Source organism: Poecilia reticulata, chromosome 22 (genome assembly GCF_904066995.2).
Source record: "Poecilia reticulata chromosome 22, P_reticulata-male-v2, whole genome shotgun sequence".
Lineage (NCBI taxonomy): Eukaryota > Metazoa > Chordata > Actinopteri > Cyprinodontiformes > Poeciliidae > Poecilia > Poecilia reticulata.
The window spans coordinates 12,043,778-12,062,764 of NC_088851.1; the positions used below are offsets into that span (position 1 = coordinate 12,043,778).

The 18,987-nt window shown below is 42.8% G+C and overlaps 1 protein-coding gene and 2 long non-coding RNA genes across 6 annotated transcripts in view; 2 read left to right on the forward strand and 1 right to left on the reverse strand.

Annotated features, from left to right (window-relative positions):
* cdin1 (CDAN1 interacting nuclease 1) overlaps nucleotides 1-18,987 on the forward strand; it is a 541,570-nt gene that overhangs the window by 285,158 nt on the left and 237,425 nt on the right. The gene's annotated exons all lie outside the window — the stretch shown is intronic.
* On the reverse strand, nucleotides 2,434-17,446 carry LOC103458763 (uncharacterized). Of its 2 annotated transcripts, XR_532617.3 has the most exons (3): nucleotides 14,017-17,446; nucleotides 2,808-2,882; nucleotides 2,434-2,671 (listed from the first exon to the last, which is right to left on the reverse strand). It is a non-coding gene; the product is annotated as an uncharacterized LOC103458763 (long non-coding RNA). The 2 variants fall into 2 exon arrangements; XR_014085837.1 differs by lacking the exon at nucleotides 14,017-17,446 and having other exon boundaries at nucleotides 2,808-3,568.
* LOC145550014 (uncharacterized) lies at nucleotides 4,591-11,860 on the forward strand. 2 transcript variants are annotated; one of them, XR_014085835.1, is made up of 3 exons: nucleotides 4,591-4,974; nucleotides 5,366-5,418; nucleotides 11,568-11,860. It is a non-coding gene; the product is annotated as an uncharacterized LOC145550014 (long non-coding RNA). The 2 variants fall into 2 exon arrangements; XR_014085836.1 differs by lacking the exon at nucleotides 5,366-5,418.

Below are 18,987 nucleotides of genomic sequence, written 5' to 3' on the forward strand. Positions count from 1 at the left end.
AGAATTATAAACAACAATATCCGCTGATCTCCTTTTATTAATCTCAAGCTTATAAAATAAGTGATTCTTTAGTGGTTGATCTCATGGCCTCCAAAGCTGCAAAGAGAAAAGAAAGAAGTTTTATCATACCAGATACACAGTAAACATTACCCAGGATAAAAATAGTACCTCTTTACTGTGTCTCCTTTTTTTTTTTTTTTTTTTTTTTTAGCACAACTGCAGATGAAAGTACAGCCACAAGTTCGAATATCATGTTCAAAGTTCAGACCAAAATCAGGGTGAGAATCTATGGCAATACTTGAAAATTACAGTTTGAATCAGACAAGTCAAATGTACATAGACCGGACATAACTATCAGTCTTCAGATATCCAAGTACACAGGAAAATGTAGTGATGCAAAAGCATTGATTCAAGGACCCGAATGCATCCATGCAACAGTTCCCAAAGTTGTATTTGCAAAAAAATATTGCAAAAAATATTGTATAATTTTCCTCCCACCTCTCAATGATGTGTTGCTTTGCATCAGACTAGCACACCCAATCCCCCAAAATGCATATTTAAGATGAGGGTTATAATTTAACGAAAAAAAAAAAATGAAAAAAATCAACAAGTATGAATAGCTGTGCAAGGACTAAAAATAACGATTTAAGTAATACTGCACCCTAATGCGTGATGGCAGGCCGTGTGTCTCAGGAGCCACTGAGGCCTTAAAACTAAACTACTATGTCAGCTGGTTCAGAGAGCACAAGCTGAAGTAGTTGGTCAGAAGGGTTGCTGGACTGTGTTGTGCATTTGTGCATATATCCAGCATGTGTGACTAAATTAGATATGTATGTGTTTTGCAGAGCAAGGCCCTGCTGCAACGCTCCATCTGCTCGGCTGTCTGGATTGCCACAGCGTGCTCTGCCCCGATTCCATCACCTTTCATGGCTTTAGAGCCGGTGCTCAGATGGGGGGGAAGGAATGGTGGCGGTGGCGAGTGTACACAAAAAGTCACCCTGAATCTACCAGCTGATTAATCAAGGGTGATTCGGCAGCAAGCGGAGCCTGCCCGCTCCTTCCTGGCTAGTCCTTGTGTATTTATTTAGAGTAACCCGTGGCCAGTCACGCCTGACCTCAAACCATCAGGAGCAGCCACGGTTGCGCCCAAGCATAAACAAAAAAAATGCATAATGAAAGTAACAGGACAGAGGACGGGCTGGTGAGGAGGAGGGGAGTTGTTCATTCTTCTTCACCGAGATAGGGATCTTGAGCCGAGCAGCAGTGCTTCGTGGGGTCCAGACACTGAGCTGAAATGGCTGCCTGTGTCCTGGTGTTTACTTCTCAGCGGCCACGGGAAGGGAAATCATTGACCTCTGTCAAAGCAGCCGGGGTCCATCCATCTTCCAGGAAAATGTTTTTTTTTTTGTTTTTTTTTGCTAGGTATCAAATAGCTGGCAGTAAAGAGGGGGTCCAACAAAGTAACATATTTAGGGTGTTCATAGGTCCGTAGATATTTCACGTTTTGCCACAACCAACAATTTCTATGTATTTCACTGGGATTTTGTATGGACGACAAAGATAAAGCTGTGTGTAATCACAAATTAAAAAACTAAAATTATAGACGGTTTATAAATTTGGTTACAATTAAAAAATATATATTAAAAATGTGGTATGCGTTCGTTTTTTCTGGTGCCCCTAAATCTCCCAGTAGTTCTGTATATGTGACCTGCATGGAAGAGTGGGAAAAAGAAAGACACGTTGGAACAAAAGCTAAATCTGGACAGTAAATATTTAGAAGATCTTTTCGCTCAGTGATACCAAAATGTCACTTTCTGGCATATACTCAACTCAGCCCACTATGGGTGGGTGGAGGGGCTTAACATCATAGCATGGGGATGTTGGTCTTCATCAGGAATCAGAGATAATTAAAAGAAAAATGGAGCAACATATGAGACAATCCTGGAAGAAAACCTGTTTAGAGGCTGAAAAGGCCTTAATACTGAGACCTTTCAAGATAAGGCGCTACACTTACACAACTGTACACAGATTTATATTTTAATGCACAACTTTAGTGTGGGTTGTTAGTTTACTACCAAAAAGAAATCTCTTTTTGGTTTGTTACTGTTTTCCTCGCTGAATTGATGTAGTGCTTGTTGGGTTTAGAGCTTCAAGTTTGATCAGTTTCATCATCTTAGCTGTGATGTAAGCAGAAAGCCAAGCAGGAGAACAGAAACAAACTGCAAAAAAGAAACCTCCACTGAGGATTATTGATCAAACATGAAGGTTAGGCCAGAAGTTGGAAAAAAGTTGTTTCTTAGCGGTCCCAGGTGGTTCACAAGGTTCGAATCTTTCTGCCTTTAAGCCCACAAAACACAGGAAAAAGCAAATAAAGCGGATAGCTGAAGAGGAAGGAAAGAACAAGTGAAAGTTGGAAAATAAGTATAACATTGACACCTTTAAATTTTGATTTAATCTCTTCAAAGTTATCTTAAAGGCACATTAGAAATCAGCTGTAAGGTCAGGTGGCAAGCGAGATGAAGCATGTTTACTAAGCTTGTTTGTCCCCCACATGTCCGCCTCAGCGCCTGCTCTTAGTAAATAATTTTCTTGGCAAGATATCGTTGTCCAGGAGAGGTGGAGTGGCATTTTAGGTGAGCAGGTGGAAGCAGGCATTGAACCACCTGGTGCCCTGGAAAACAACAACAAAAAAAAAACTAACAAAAAAATAGAAAGAAGAGACAGACATAGCACAGCCTCCCTGCACAGCTTGTTGGGTTCTGACCCACCGCAACCCTCATGCTCCACAAAAACCCACCCACACTCACATCTCCCTGCCGTCACATTCAGATCAGCGGCGCAGCACCTGCCTGACTGACACAGGAGGGGGGGAGTTCTGCCTCCTGTTGAGGCAAATAGAGTATGGGAGGGTAAAAGGAGAGCAGGAGGGAAGAAGCAAAGTGGTAAACAACAGCACCTTTTGTCCTGCCGCTGTCTGAGTCTGGCGTCCTACAGTGTATGACAGTTAGAGATGCATGAGGTGCTTTCAGCAGGTTCTGACACAGATGTTGAGTCATCCCAGATGGTCATCACCTCCCCTGTTTGTGTTCCTCCTTCACTGTCTTTCTTTTTTTTTTCTTTTTTGCTTTCACTATTTCTTGTCAACAGGTTAGTCACTGTGGTGCAGCTTTAAATGAACAGTTAAGTTTGTTTTTTACAGTTTGTGACTAACCTACAGTATAACTCTTGTCACCTTTCTTCATTATAAATGTAGATTAGTTTGTCATAAAGGACTAATCTCAACCCCAATGTCAAAAACTTTACATTGATTTATGCAAAGATACTTTTACGAGCCTTTAAGCTAAACTGTCTTCAAAGTTGCATTGGGTGAAACACTTTTTGAGAATCAGAACATATCAAACATTTCTATTCAGAATAACTATCCAATGTAAAAGTAAAGCAGTGCAAAAAGCCGAACATTAAAGTGGTATAACAATTATCTCAATTAATACAAATAATTGTCTTGCTCCTATCTAATATATGTAAAAAAAAACACAAAAAAATATGTTTAAAAGATCCTGAACTGTGCCACAAATGAACATTGAACAGCTAAGTTGTTTGCTGTTCAAATCTATTTCCAATTAACTATAGCAAAATCAAAAGCTGCGAAAAAATGGCACAAGGAGAATCTACTTGTTAAATATTTATAATCTCAAATGAATGAAAATCAAACACATAAGATGTCAGTAGACACATGTTGGGTTAAGTAACACAAACAGAATTAAATAGTAGCTTTATTCGAAAGGTAGATGTGAATTCTCAGCCTGATGGTCAACTAGCACATTAATCTAAGGCCTTGTCCGCATGAAGACAAACACGATAAACTTTAACGAGCAATTAAATAAAACACTGTTATATGCATGCCAGGCCAATCAGTGGCGCTGTAACACTGCCACAGAAAGACACAAAAAACACCAAACAACACTGAACAGCAAAATGTTTGTTACTTTATATATGTATATGTAGTGGTATAGAAATGCACCTAATTCCACACAGGTGGTTGTCAGGTGAGAAGTTCCGGTTGTTAGGGTGGGCGTGGTATATAAGGAGCTGCGGCGTTCATTCAGGATGTGTCGTCTTTGCTCTTCCACTGTGTGGCTTGCATCCTGTGGACTCTGGCAGCGGAAAGTAACAAAATCTCTGGCTGGCTGGTGCGTGCTACACTAAGATCCTGGTGGTAGGTGTTCTCTCTCCCTGCACTTCAGCTGATCTTGGCCAGAAAATCTAAATTGACTTGTGATTATAGGTAAAGCGCCACTGCGCTGCGCTCCTTCTCTTCCTCCTCCTGCGAGTGTGTGTGTGCGTGTTTGGATCGGCAGGTAGGAAACTAACGCTCATCTAAGCAATAGTTTGTTAGTTTTATTTAAAATGGTGGCTAATTAATTTTTCCTAGGTCCCCCCACAGTTGGACCATTGCTGCTCTGTTCTGCTCGGATCTACTCTGCTTTGCTCTGTCTGCGTTCGTTTCCCGGACTTCCATCTCAGTCGTTTTTAAAGTTGGACTGCGGCGGTATTATCCGCCTCCATCGAAGCGGTGTGTGGGGTGTGGCATCGGCGCACCCCTTTCACCTCCTGTTGTGGCATGACAAGCGGGCCACGCATGGTCCTGATGTTTTAACTTGCATTGGCTATTGTTAATTTCTATTACTTTACTTATTTTGCTTACGGCCCTTTTTGTCTTTTATTTAGTTGGGCTGATATTGTTTTTTTTCTAATTAGGTTTAAGATTGTTATCTTGGTTAACTGTTTTTCTTTTGTTGTTTTGCAGTTGCTGAGGTCCGGTGGCGGTGTTTGTGTGGTGACGGTGTCTTCCTCTTCTGCGTGCTGTGATTCTTGAGTTTGGGGTTGTCTCACTGCGTCTGGTGTGTCAAAGGGTTTTTTTTGTTTGTTTGCTGTGTTTGGTGGATTCCGTCCCTATAGCGCCCCCTCTGGCCGGTAACTTCAGCTACTGCACTTACTTTGATTTTCTTTGTTTTCCTTTGTGTCCCATTCTTAAAAAAAGAAACTGGTTTTAAAAAGTGTTTTAAAAAGAGCTTAATAAATGGTTGTTTTATAAATTTGAACCTGTCTCAGATGTGCTAAATTCATGCATAACTGAACCTGTGTGCCTTATACCAAAAGAAATATTCTCTGGGTGAAATTCCCAGGGTGGCGTTGTTGTGCAACCTATTAAAACTAAAAGTTCACCAAATCTGAGTTTCCGTCTAGTATCGCCACATTTTTGGCGTTGTCGGCAGGATCATGCTTTTTATGAACATCTGAGACAAGCATTTGTTTTTCAATATTTGTTTTGTTTGTTATTTTTTTCCCCCTCCTATTTGTGCAGATTGGCCGATCCAGAGACAGAGCAGCAGTGGTTCCATGTAGAGCTTCAAAGTGGTGGGTGAGGTGTTAATAGTTTAACCGTAGATTTTTTTTTTATTTATTTTTGCACTGCAGTAATCAGAAGCAGCATAAGCTTGTGACAATGGAAGAAGAAATTCAGGAACTTAAAAAGCTGGTAGCAAGCTTAAGAGCTGACAATGAGCAGTTGCGACAAGGGCAGGCTAGCTTAAGTGCTCAGCCGTCCACTTCTTCAGCATTGCCTAATGCCCTTCCTACGCCTAGTCTCCCTGTAGCAGAGAGACTGATTTTTGTGCCTAGAGATGGGAAATGTCCCATCTTTAGAGGAGGGAGAGGCATAGGATTGAGTGAGTGGATGGAGGAAGCGAAGGTGTGTATGAGAGCGCGACATCTATCTGTGGCTGACCAAGCGTTTTTCCTGTTTCATCACTTGGATGGAGAGGCTAGGAATGAAATAAAGTATCGCTCTAGTGCAGAGAGAGAGGACCCTGCTAGGATATTTGAAATCTTACAGGAATTGTATGGTTGCTCAGAGTCATATGTTGCTCTGCAAGAGGCCTTCTTTTCCAGAAGACAACAAGAGGGAGAGAGTCTTCAGGAGTTCTCCCTCGCATTAATGGGTCTTATGGAGAAGGTAAAGCAACGCGCACCTGCTGGTATGTTGAATTCTGAGACGCTGCTAAGAGATCAGTTTGTTGAGCAGGTGTTGGACGGTTCTCTGCGTCGTGAGCTGAAGCAGCTCGTACGCGTGAGGCCAGACAGCACTTTGCTTGATGTCAGGACTGCAGCGATCCAGTGGGAGCGCGAAGGGGTACCTCATCCTGTGAGAAGCCGCAGTCAGTCGGTTCCTTCAGTTTATGGTGTCCAGTATGGGGTTCATGGCGGTTCTCAGATGGCTTCTTTGACATCAGCAACGGAAATGAGTCAGATAAGAGAAATGCTAAAGCATCAGCAAGAGCAGCTCCAGCAGCTTAGTGAGAGCATTTCTCAGTTGCAGAATTTCCGTCGTCCTAACCGTCCACCCTTTGCTGGTCCAGTTATCTGTAGGCGGTGTAATCAGCCTGGTCATTTTGCACGAGAGTGTGACGGGGTGCGTGCCCCTCGTCGAACCCAAGTTCAGTCAGATTCAGCTACTCGGTCCCATTCTGCTTCAGCGGCGGAAAACTAGTTCCCACCGAACTGCAGAGCCACAGTTTGGGTGGGGATGCTATTGGCTCACAAGCCGTTACTGGAAGCGTGGGTGCTTCTAAATTGATTTCAGCTTGTCCTCATGCAGATGTAGTCATGGGTGGTGTAACAGTCACATGTTTGGTGGATACTGGTTCAATGGTGTCCACTGTCTCTGAGAGTTTTTTTCATCAGCATATGGAGTCCTGGGGTTGGGAGCGCCTCCATTCGTGTCATTGGTTGGAGCTTAGAGCTGCCAATGGTCTTAAGATTCCTTATGTTGGCTATTTAGAACTTGATGTACAACTCTGTGGCAAATTGATTCCCAACTGTGGTGTTTTAGTTGTGCAGGACCCTTGTGGTGAGTTCCCAGCTAAAGTCCCAGGTGTTTTGGGGATGAATGTGATCAGGAAGTGTTATCAGGGACTGTTTGGGCTGCATGGTGTAGCTTGGTCTTCTGTGTCTGGTGTCTCTGAGGCACCTCAGGCAGTCATGCAGGCACTGCAGCAGTGTCAATCTGCCTACTTGCAAGAGCCTCGTAGTCCTGGAAGGGCTAAGGTCAGGGGTAAAAAGGGCTGTCGGATCCCTGGTGGAGTCATGAAAATTGTGGCTGCCACATGTTCTGATGGGTACTCGAGCTCTACCGCTCTGTTTGAACCTTTAGAGTACGGATTGCCTTCTGGTTTGCTTGCTTCCCCTGCTTTGGTTCCTGTAATCAGGGGTACAGCTTATGTGCCCATTATTAATGTTGGTTTGACTGAAGTGGTGTTATACCCCCGCACTGTTGTTGGCACACTGAATGTTGTTAATGTGGTGAGTCTCCCTGCAGGAATTACTGAAGTTCCAGCAAAAGTAGCCACGCTGGGGTGCCAGACAGCTTCAGTTAGTGTGCAACAGCAGGTGAAGGACTTGGATTTGTCTTCACTGCCTGTGGAAGAACAAGGTCAGGTGAGATCATTGCTCCATCAGTACATGACAGTTTTCTCATCTCATGATGGTGACCTGGGCTGTACTAGTGTGATAGCTCACGAAATTCCTTTGGTTGACGATGTCCCAGTTAAACAACGCTATAGGCGTATTCCCCCTTCTGATTATGAGGTGGTGAAGGACCATATCAACCAATTACTAGCTTCACAGATCATTAGAGAGAGTAGCAGCCCATATGCTTCTCCCATAGTCTTGGTGAGAAAGAAAGATGGAAGTATTCGGATGTGTGTTGACTATAGGCAGTTGAATAGCAAGACCCGAAAAGATTCTTTTCCTCTTCCACGAATAGAAGAGTCGTTGGATGCCTTGTCTGGTGCATGTTGGTTTTCCACCCTTGATCTGGCTAGCGGGTATAATCAGGTTCCAGTTGTGGAGGCAGATCGTTCAAAAACTGCCTTTTGTACCCCCTTTGGGCTGTTTGAATGGAACCGGATGCCTTTTGGGCTCTGTAATGCGCCTAGCACATTCCAGCGGTTAATGCAGCGGATTTTTGGGGACCAACAGTGCCAATCTGTCCTGTTATATCTTGATGACATTGTTGTTTTCTCTTCGAGTGTGGATCAACATCTGGAACGCTTGAAGGTGGTGCTGGATCGACTTTTACAACAGGGGCTTAAAGCAAAGCTCAGTAAATGTTCCTTCTTTCAAAAAGAGGTACGTTATTTAGGACATGTGATCTCTGGTGAAGGGGTTGCTACAGATCCTAGTAAAGTTGAAGTTGTAGCCAACTGGCCAACTCCCTCTAAAGTTTCAGAACTTCGGTCGTTCCTTGGCTTTGCCAGTTATTACCGTCGTTTCGTGGAAGGTTTTGCAAAACTGGCAGCTCCTTTGCATAGAGCTGTGGCTCAGTGTACTGGTGCCAAAGCTGGTAAGAAATCAGATTGTGGACTTGCTGCATGTTGGACTGATGAGTGTCAAAAGAGCTTTGAAATCCTGAAGGCTAAGTTGATAACAACACCAGTGTTGGCCTATGCAGATTTCACTCAGCCATTTATCTTGGAGGTTGATGCCAGCCATGGTGGCTTGGGAGCAGTTCTCTCTCAGATGCAAGGAGGCAAGGTGAGACCGATTGCTTATGCCAGTCGAGGTTTGAGACCCACAGAGCGAAACATGGTAAATTACAGCTCCATGAAGCTTGAGTTTCTGGCCCTTAAGTGGGCCATGACTGACAAGTTTAGGGAGTATCTGTTGGGGAACAGATGTATTGTCTACACCGATAACAACCCTCTCAGCCATCTGTCCACCGCTAAATTGGCTGCCACTGAACAGAGGTGGGCTGCTCAGCTAGCATCTTTTGATTTTGAGATAAAGTACCGGTCAGGTCGGAGTAACACCAATGCTGATGCACTTTCTCGCCAGCACCCACCTGATCCACCAGATGTGAAAGTCATGCTTCCAGGTACAGCTATGCCTAGAGCATTGCAGGAAGCTTTGGGGATTGAAAAGGTTGAGGCAACCCAAGCAGTTGTTGCAGTTTTGCCACAGCATACTACAGCTGAACTTTGTGCTTTGCAGCAGGCAGATCCTGTTTTACAAGACATGTTGGTGTTCTGGAAGAGGGGACAGCATCCCAGTCGAGAGGAGCGGGCCCAGTTGTCTTCATCCACGTTGGTTTTGCTTCGACAGTGGGACCGGTTTGTCGAGAGAAATGGAGTTCTCTATCGAAGGGTATTTAGATCTGACGGGGGTGATGTTGTGTTCCAGTTGGTGCTACCAAGTGTGCTAATTAAAGATGTTCTGACCCAAGTCCATGAAGAACATGGTCACCAGGGAGTGGAGCGAACTTTGGCGCTCTTGCGGTCCCGGTGTTACTGGCCTCATATGGCCTCTGAAGTGGCCCAATGGTGCCAGGCTTGTGAGAGGTGCCAGGTGGCAAAGGATGTCCACCCTAAAGCTCATGGCTACATGGGACATTTACTAGCGTCACGTCCTAATGAAATTTTGGCTATTGATTATACCACCTTAGAGCCCACTCAGAATGGCTTAGAAAATGTCTTGGTCTTGACGGATGTTTTCAGTAAATATACTGTTGCTGTCCCCACACGGGATCAGCGAGCAGCCACTGTGGCTAAGGTTTTGGTGTCTGAATGGTTTTATAAGTTCGGTGTTCCAGCTCGGTTGCACTCCGACCAGGGTCGTAACTCTGAGAGCTCACTTATCCAGCAGCTGTGTAGCTTGTATGGTATTATAAAATCACGCACCACTCCATACCACCCAGAAGGAAATGGCCAATGTGAGCGTTTTAATCGGACACTGCACAATCTGTTAAGGACGCTGCCTGTATCTCGGAAAAGAGATTGGCATGCCTGTTTGCCCCAGGTTCTTTATTGCTACAACACAACTCCTCACCAATCTACTGGAGAGTCTCCTTTCCTTTTGATGTTTGGTCAGGAACCTAGACTGCCCCTAGATTTCCTGTTGGGTAGAGTTGAGAGTCCAGTTGGTGGTTCTGTCCATGAGTGGGTTCAAGAGCATCAGGCTCGTTTGCAGGTAGCCTTTGATGGGGCTAGAGAGCACCTGAAACATGCTGCAGATCGCCGAAGGCATGCCCATGACACTCATGCGAAACATCTGCCACTAAAGGAAGGTCAATTTGTGTTTTTGCGTGACTTTACTGCTAGGGGGCCTCATAAGACCAGGGACCGATGGAGCTCGGTTAAGTATAAAGTGTTGAGGGCACCAAAGGAGGATGGCTCTGTTTACACCATTGCACCTATGAATGACCAGAGTAAAGTAAGACAGGTGCACCGGACCATGCTAAAGCCTGTGGTTGGTGTTGTTCCTCCTGATCACATTCCTCCTCACAACTTGCCTCCTGTGAAACAGGGACTGTCTGAGGACAGTAGCCCATTTGATTATGATCTGTTTGTTTGTGAACGACCCCTGGTGGTTGCTTCTGACTTACCTTCTGGTAGATCACAGCCTCCAGCTGCATCCCGGGAACCGGGGTCACCATGTGAACCAGTTGTATCCGCTGAACCCTCTACATCTGGGACTGTTCCAACTGTCAGCTGTTTTGATCCAGTGGCCCTACGTCGCTCCAAACGTACAACTGCTGGACAACATTCTAATGTGTACCATCTTCCACGGCCAGCAGGAGACGATCTTCCTGGAGGTTCTTCTGCATCCCTGTCAACTGTATCAGCGATGTTTAGACCTTGGAACTAATGGTATTGGTTTGAATTGGTCATCGTCGGGTCGACGATGCAAGAAGGGGGGGTAGAATGTAGTGGTATAGAAATGCACCTAATTCCACACAGGTGGTTGTCAGGTGAGAAGTTCCGGTTGTTAGGGTGGGCGTGGTATATAAGGAGCTGCGGCGTTCATTCAGGATGTGTCGTCTTTGCTCTTCCACTGTGTGGCTTGCATCCTGTGGACTCTGGCAGCGGAAAGTAACAAAATCTCTGGCTGGCTGGTGCGTGCTACACTAAGATCCTGGTGGTAGGTGTTCTCTCTCCCTGCACTTCAGCTGATCTTGGCCAGAAAATCTAAATTGACTTGTGATTATAGGTAAAGCGCCACTGCGCTGCGCTCCTTCTCTTCCTCCTCCTGCGAGTGTGTGTGTGCGTGTTTGGATCGGCAGGTAGGAAACTAACGCTCATCTAAGCAATAGTTTGTTAGTTTTATTTAAAATGGTGGCTAATTAATTTTTCCTAGGTCCCCCCACAGTTGGACCATTGCTGCTCTGTTCTGCTCGGATCTACTCTGCTTTGCTCTGTCTGCGTTCGTTTCCCGGACTTCCATCTCAGTCGTTTTTAAAGTTGGACTGCGGCGGTATTATCCGCCTCCATCGAAGCGGTGTGTGGGGTGTGGCATCGGCGCACCCCTTTCACCTCCTGTTGTGGCATGACAAGCGGGCCACGCATGGTCCTGATGTTTTAACTTGCATTGGCTATTGTTAATTTCTATTACTTTACTTATTTTGCTTACGGCCCTTTTTGTCTTTTATTTAGTTGGGCTGATATTGTTTTTTTCTAATTAGGTTTAAGATTGTTATCTTGGTTAACTGTTTTTCTTTTGTTGTTTTGCAGTTGCTGAGGTCCGGTGGCGGTGTTGGTGTGGTGACGGTGTCTTCCTCTTCTGCGTGCTGTGATTCTTGAGTTTGGGGTTGTCTCACTGCGTCTGGTGTGTCAAAGGGTTTTTTTTGTTTGTTTGCTGTGTTTGGTGGATTCCGTCCCTATAGCGCCCCCTCTGGCCGGTAACTTCAGCTACTGCACTTACTTTGATTTTCTTTGTTTTCCTTTGTCCCATTCTTAAAAAAAGAAACTGGTTTTAAAAAGTGTTTTAAAAAGAGCTTAATAAATGGTTGTTTTATAAATTTGAACCTGTCTCAGATGTGCTAAATTCATGCATAACTGAACCTGTGTGCCTTATACCAAAAGAAATATTCTCTGGGTGAAATTCCCAGGGTGGCGTTGTTGTGCAACCTATTAAAACTAAAAGTTCACCAAATCTGAGTTTCCGTCTAGTATCGCCACATATATACATACATACTTTTTTATTTAACCTGTATGGCAAAGTTGAACTGAATTCATACCAATTTATTGTTTGTGGGCACAAACTTAGCCAACAAAGCTCTTTCTGATTTTATCTGCAGAGAGCAACTTGCTTGTCAAACTAAAACCCTGACAGCTTTTCACCTCTTGCTGCCAGAACATGAAAAAGAAATTCAAAAGCCCTTTGACTCGTGGCACTTTGGATTTAGAAGTCAATTTGACAGATGCTATACTATTCCACACATGTTGAGATGAGGGAAAAGATACGAAAAAGGCTTTATTAATTTCACCCTGTGCATACAGTCATTATTCACAGAAAGCAAAGGGAAAACAGGCGGGCAGGCTGGTGCATGTGCCAGCCGGTAACTCTAACCTTGAGCTTTCACCATCTCTGGTTGTCATCTCAGAAAACGCACTCTTTTTACATATTTTTTTTATTTTTCTTCTATGTGGATTGTGTGCAGCACTGTCACAGGCAGAGAGGGGCGACGTTAAGTAAAGGACACATGTGGCTTCCTAAGGAGGGGGGTGGGGGGGGTCTGTAAAGTCACTCACAGAGCTTCTGTCATGCTTAAGTAGACAGGTGCTTACTGTTAACACCCCACTAATATCTTTATGCATATTTATGAATCCCCCTCCCTTATAAAACGGTGCTCGTTAATGTCACTGCTGCCAAATATTGACTATGACTTTCTTTTAAAAAGCGCATAAATAAAACAGCTTTTAAAGAGTCTGACCTGCTTAAATACATCACTTTTCCCATCCCTTTGATCAGAAAGCTTTTCATTATTTAAGCCTCCTTGCTTCTTTATATTTTGTCACCTCATCTGCTGCAAGAATGCAATATATCTTCATTTGGAGTTGGTAGCTACATTTACCTGAGGCAACGCTGGTTAATCCTTCCAGTTTTCCTTCTGCAGTAGTGTGGTCAGAAATGTCCAAGAGCTGCTATTATGGAAAAAATTTGTTGGAAGCGGTGGGGGGAACTTTCTGCAGGGTTTCCTCAGTGAGAAGGGGGTGGAAATGGTTTTGTATTCCCTGAGGATTTGTGTCCTGATTGCTCCTTAACTTTGACTCCTGCTCTGTGAGTAGGCCTTTTCTATTCCCATGAAAACTTGGCAGAAAGCTGCAAACCGCTGCTGATCAGATAAAGTGTTATGAGAAGATATGCCTGGAATTAGACGCTATTTTACAGTCACAGTTTCAAATGCAAAATATTGTCATTGGACTTACTAAGAGGCTAATGCAAAGCGAAAAAGAGACTGAACAACAATAATCAAAACCACAACTCAACAATTTTCTTTTTTGTTTTTTCTTGTCTGTGTGTTTCAGTTGTGCGGGCTGCACAGTGGCGCAGTTGGTAGAGTTATTGCCTTGCAGCAAGAAGGTTTTGGGTTCAATTCCCGGCCCCGGTCTTTCTGCATGGAGTTTGCATGTTCTCCCTGTGCATGCGTGGGTTTTCTCCGGGTACTCTGGTTTCCTCCCACAGTCCAAAAACATGACTGTCAGGTTAATTGGCCTCTCCAAATTGCCCCTAGGTGTGAGATGTGTGTGCATGGTTGTGTGTCTCTGTGTTGCCCTGCAACAGACTGGCTACCTGTCCAGGGTGTACCCCGCCTCTCGCTCGGTACGCTAGCTGGATATAGGCACCAGCAACCCCCCCGACCCCACTGAGGGACAAGGGTGTAAGAAAATGGATGGATGGATGTTTCAGTTGTATCAAAGAAGCCTAGAATGTGAAATTTATGTTACATCAGCATTTTATACTTTTAGTTCACAAGTAATGAAAAAAAAAAAAAAACTATATACACCACTGTTAGAAACTCAGGTTTGGTTGATGAGAACAAATTGAACACTTTTTCTCCACCTTTAATTTGTCCTACATCCTGTACCATTCAGCTCAAAACAAACACATCTGTTAGAGTGAAAGTATTAAAAAAATAACATAAAAGATTCAATAATCTAACTTTAAAGTTGTGCTCACCTGTTAGCTAATCTTCTACTGAAGCACCTTTTGATCCAGTTTCGGTCCTCTTAATTTAGAGCTTCTATCGATTATAGAGAATCTGATTAACCGGCAATGCATTTCAGGCGCCTTCATAGGATTTTCTACCATTTGCTCATTCTCAACCGTTAGACAATTCCATATTCTGGAGAGAGGTCACACAATGTGAAAATGTTATTGTACAAATATGTCGTCACCAAAGAAAACACTGTACAATCTTTGGTCCCATTGGTCTCTCTCTGCATCAAGAACCCAACAAATTCATTCCGTTTATCTGGTATGCATGGCCTGTTCTAGCAATCTGAGCTGAGACCAGCTTTGTTTTGAATGCATGTTCTTTTCTTAGAAACAACTTCCTTCTGGAAACATCTCTCGGAGCTTCCCTAATCACGTAAAGTTGTTCATTACTTGAAGGACAACAGCAGCTAAAAAGATTACACCAGCCCTTTCCACACACAATCAAACAAGACTTGTCGAAACAGTGCAGCAGTGCGGAGAACATTTCCACAAAAAAATAAAAAATAAATAAATAAAAATCCTTCACTGTTATGCTATCTGATGGGATTTTAGTTGATTATTTCTCTCTCTCTAGGAGTAAACAATTTAGCCCTATTGAACCGCGAGTGGGGTCAGAGGTCAAGTCTGACACAGGAAGGAACGGCGTGACAGGCTTAGGGCCCTCGGACTTCTCGCCCGAGGAGCAGATGTTTGAAGAGGCGGCGTGATTATCACCGCGGTGAGCCAAGGAGCAGGAGCCGCGGCTCTCGGATGGATGCTGGTAATTACCCAGGCTCCCCTGGGAAGGGGATGACACGTGCCCGCCACTCTCGGAGATCACAGGGGCATAATTAAAGCTGTAGTAACAGTTGTTAATAGGGCAGAAAATAAAGGTAGAGGAGGATGAGGGGAAGGGAAAGCAAGAGGAAAGGAAATCATGGGGGGATAATGGAGGATTGCCTCTCTCTCTTTTGTCCTCTGCCTTGTTTGTTTTGCACACTGCGACCTTCCTGTAAGGCAGCGGCTTCACATGAAGGACACATCACTGAGACAGAAGAGAAAGCAAACCCGATTGGAGTAACATCTCAGGATGTTTTTTTTTTGTTTGTTTGTTTGTTTCTTTTAAGTTAAACACAACATATACAAGGCTTTTGCAATTGCAGTTTGTTTTTTTGTTTTGATTTTAGAACAAAGCCCAACCTCTCTGCAAAACATAAAACAATAGAACTTTTTTTTTTTTGCTTGACAAAAGAACAAAAAAATTAAATAAAATAAGCATACATCAAAAAATTTCACAAAGTCGCAGAAAAAAACTCTGTTGGCATGTAGGAATATGGTTCAGTGTAGGTAAGTGACAGGTATGTTTTTGTCTTGCTCTGCAGTGTGTGATGCTGAGAGTGCCCATGCAGAGCTGTTAAAAGCACCATACAAGACCCTAAGTGTCAGAGCACATCACTGCAGCCTTTTAGAGCCACAAAACCCTCTGACAGCACCAAAATGACTTCTCTTACGTGTTTTTTTTTTTTTTGTGCTTCAGTCGGCTTTGTATAAATGACCACATTCAACCCTTGCGGTATTCTTGACAGGTCCATGAATTCTTCTTCCAAAAAGGTCTAAAAAGGCACAAACACTTTGCTTTGGGCAGGTTATTGTGTGGAGGGATGGACCTTGTATGAACACCTCAAATGGCTTTCAGCTTAGTTCTCTTTTGGGTGTCAAGAAGAGCTGAAAGTGGTCAAATTGGAAAATGTGGAGGGATACTGAGGAGAGGCCAAAACATCATGACATTGTGTGTTATTAAAGCAGCTGATAGCATTTTAAATGACTTGTGACATGAAAGAGCACATGAAGCATTCGCTGGCTTACAGATAACACCACAAATTCAGTTTTTTGGTTGTTTTTTATTTGTTTTAGAAAATGTGAATAGATTTTAAGTTGAGAAATGTCATGGTAGGGTCATTTTATGGCCTACACAATCATGGGGAGGGTTACTGACTTGACCATTGTCCAGCAGACGGTCACTGCCACCTTCCACAAGCCCAGTTGACTATATAAAAAAAATGCTAGAAGAAGCTTATTACTGGAAGATTGAGTGGAAGGAAACATTGTGGTAGAAAACAGGATTAACAGCATCAGTTTTCCATTGCCAGTGATTATTTGAGAACCATGTCATCTACTTGTGTTGACCAACTATTTATAAGTTCAAAGTAAGAGCTATTCTCTACCTGGAAATTTTTACTTCTCTGTTAAAAATCTTTAGATGATGAATTAATTTTCCAGCTGCATTTGGCACCTGACCACACTGCAAAAATCACCAGATACCCGGTTAATGGCTGAGGCATCACTTCACCTAATTAGACAGCAGACTCATCTGACCCAAACCCTGCACAGAATATGTATTGTTTTATTTTTCAAACAAGTTGAATTTTGAGTCATCACTGCCTATAAGACATAGTCACAAAATTTAACAGAAATAAATACTCGTTCAGTGCATCTGTACAAATGTATCTTGAAAGCATGCAGTAGTTAAAGCCTTACAAATTTTAGATCTTGTGAAGAAATCCTGGAATTATAATGTAGAAGGATAAGAGAAAGAGGGGGATTAGATGACTGCGGCGATAATGTGTGAGTTTGCCAATCAGACCTCTCTTTCATGGCAGAGGGTCATCCCGGAGAGAATTAGTCATGCTGAGCTTAACACATAACGCCCATCCAGATAACCAGCAAGGTTCTGGCAGCACATATTTTTTGGATTAACTCATTGACCCAAAAAAATGATGTCCACCAAATGACATCCTCAGAAACTCCAGAAAAGAAGCAACCATTTTTATAGCCCTTAGAGAAATATTTGAACAGAAAACAAAAGGGTTAAGAAAGGAAGTGCTTGCCCAGCACTTAGTTTGCTACGGCTTGAAGACCTTAGTGCGACGTCTCCTTCCTAAAACCTGCTTTTATTTGGACAACAAATAATTTTACCTTACAGTCCATTCCATTCATTCTGTACCTCCGTCTCCCTTGCTTTTTACTCTCTGTGGTAACATTCACACATCACACATTGCAAATGTACGTACCGGTCTCTGTTTCCTTTGGTGTTGTGTTGTCAGCCTTTCATGACTTATTCACTCATTTTGTCCCACTCAGGACATCAATATTTAATGGGGATGGAAGCATGCTTCGCCTTGGCTTAATAAAAGATATGGTGTGCATTGAAAATACAGCGTGCGCAAACTCTAAATGCAGTGAAGCAGATGTTGTCAGACACAAGTTCAGCAACTAAAACAACTGAATTTGAAACAAGGAATAGGTTGCAATTGGTGTAAAGTGAAAAAAACTTCACACATTAACAAATGAATTATGCCAATCTTGTTTAAATAGAATTTTGCTGTATTGTTTAGTGTTAGTAAACTAATTAAATTAGGCTTTTGTTTTAGCATTCCAAAGTTTAAGCGCTAGGCAGTGCCATGTATATCTACTTTAGAATGAATGTGTTTATGAGTATTTTTCAGAGGATTCTGAACATGCCAGATACATTTTTTGAAATGATGAAGATTAACTGTGTTCAGATCCCTCAAGCAATATTTAAAAACCCTTTTGATGTGAAAAGACAAAGCTGTAAAGGGTAAATATTTTAGCGACTTTTTGCATAAAAACATTACATTTCCCACATAAATGCAAGAGCTTGGCAATTATACAGTTCAGACTTTTGCAAACACAGAGAATTAAGAGCAGCATTTGTCTCCTGGCTGATCTGTAACTCTGCAGCACACATCACAGACTATAATACGCTGTGAGGATCCTGACGTTTCACAAGCACAACCAGTCATCCAGCCATCACATGGACCTTGTCAAACTCACTCAAATTCTTTCACTTTTTTTAATTCATAATTTTTTTGGGGGGGCTTTAAACACATTAACACCAATGACACAATTTTCAAGTAAGAATATATTCCACCCACCAACAGAGAAGATACATTTCAAATCATCTGTTAGTTCTTGTTAAAAGCAAATTTTAAAGAAATTTTTAAAGAATCTATATCATAAATTAATTTGAAGAAGCTGAATTTACTGAATTTATTTAGAATATTTGCCTGAAGGACGTATTCCCAAGATTCCACACCAGTGAAGAAAATTATCACATTTAGAGCAACTTGTCAAAGCGTTGGGATTTGCAGTTTATGCACAGCTGTAACTCAAAGTTATGACCTTTGTTCTAAAGTTGAGTTTAGCCTGTTGGATCAATTGGTATAACCTTATGCATTCAAAGGGCACGCATGACTCCATTAACATACTGCATTACTTGATTAGCTACCGATTGCTACAGTCATGCTGTATCATTTCCACAGTTAACACTCATCAGAGCTAATCCTCATGCAGCTTACTGTCATATCCCATTGGCAGGTTGGATCTAAACTGATTTGAAAACCTTTAGTCTTCCCTAATTTGGTAAAATCAATGAAAACATTGGCTCTTGATCCAGCATCGGGGGGGGCAGGGATTCGGATCAATATTCATATTGATCAATGAGTGGTGCTGGATGCTTTGGGAGGTCAGTTGGTCCTTTAAGGTCGAGGCTAATCAGTTTAAGTTACCCACAAGCAGCAGGATTGGGGCTAAGCGAAGTTTAAGTGGTGACCTGGCCTGCAGAGAGGGTACGTGGCTCCCTCTGTGTAGCGAAAGCTCCCACAGCGAAGGAGCGAGGAAGCAAGGAATGAAAAAGGGAAGTTTTGTTTAATGTGTCAGATTATTGAGATTAATTATACAGCAAAGTATATAAGTTTTACCCTCACTTAGCCATAACCGAGTTTTTTTTTTTTTACCAGTCATACCCAACTCTAGAGTTTATGATTACGTTTTAAAGATAAAGAAAAAACAAAAAAACACTAAGATTGAGTGATCTTCTTGATTTTAAACCTCTTTCAATAAAATGGGCGTAATTTACTGCTGCTAAAACGA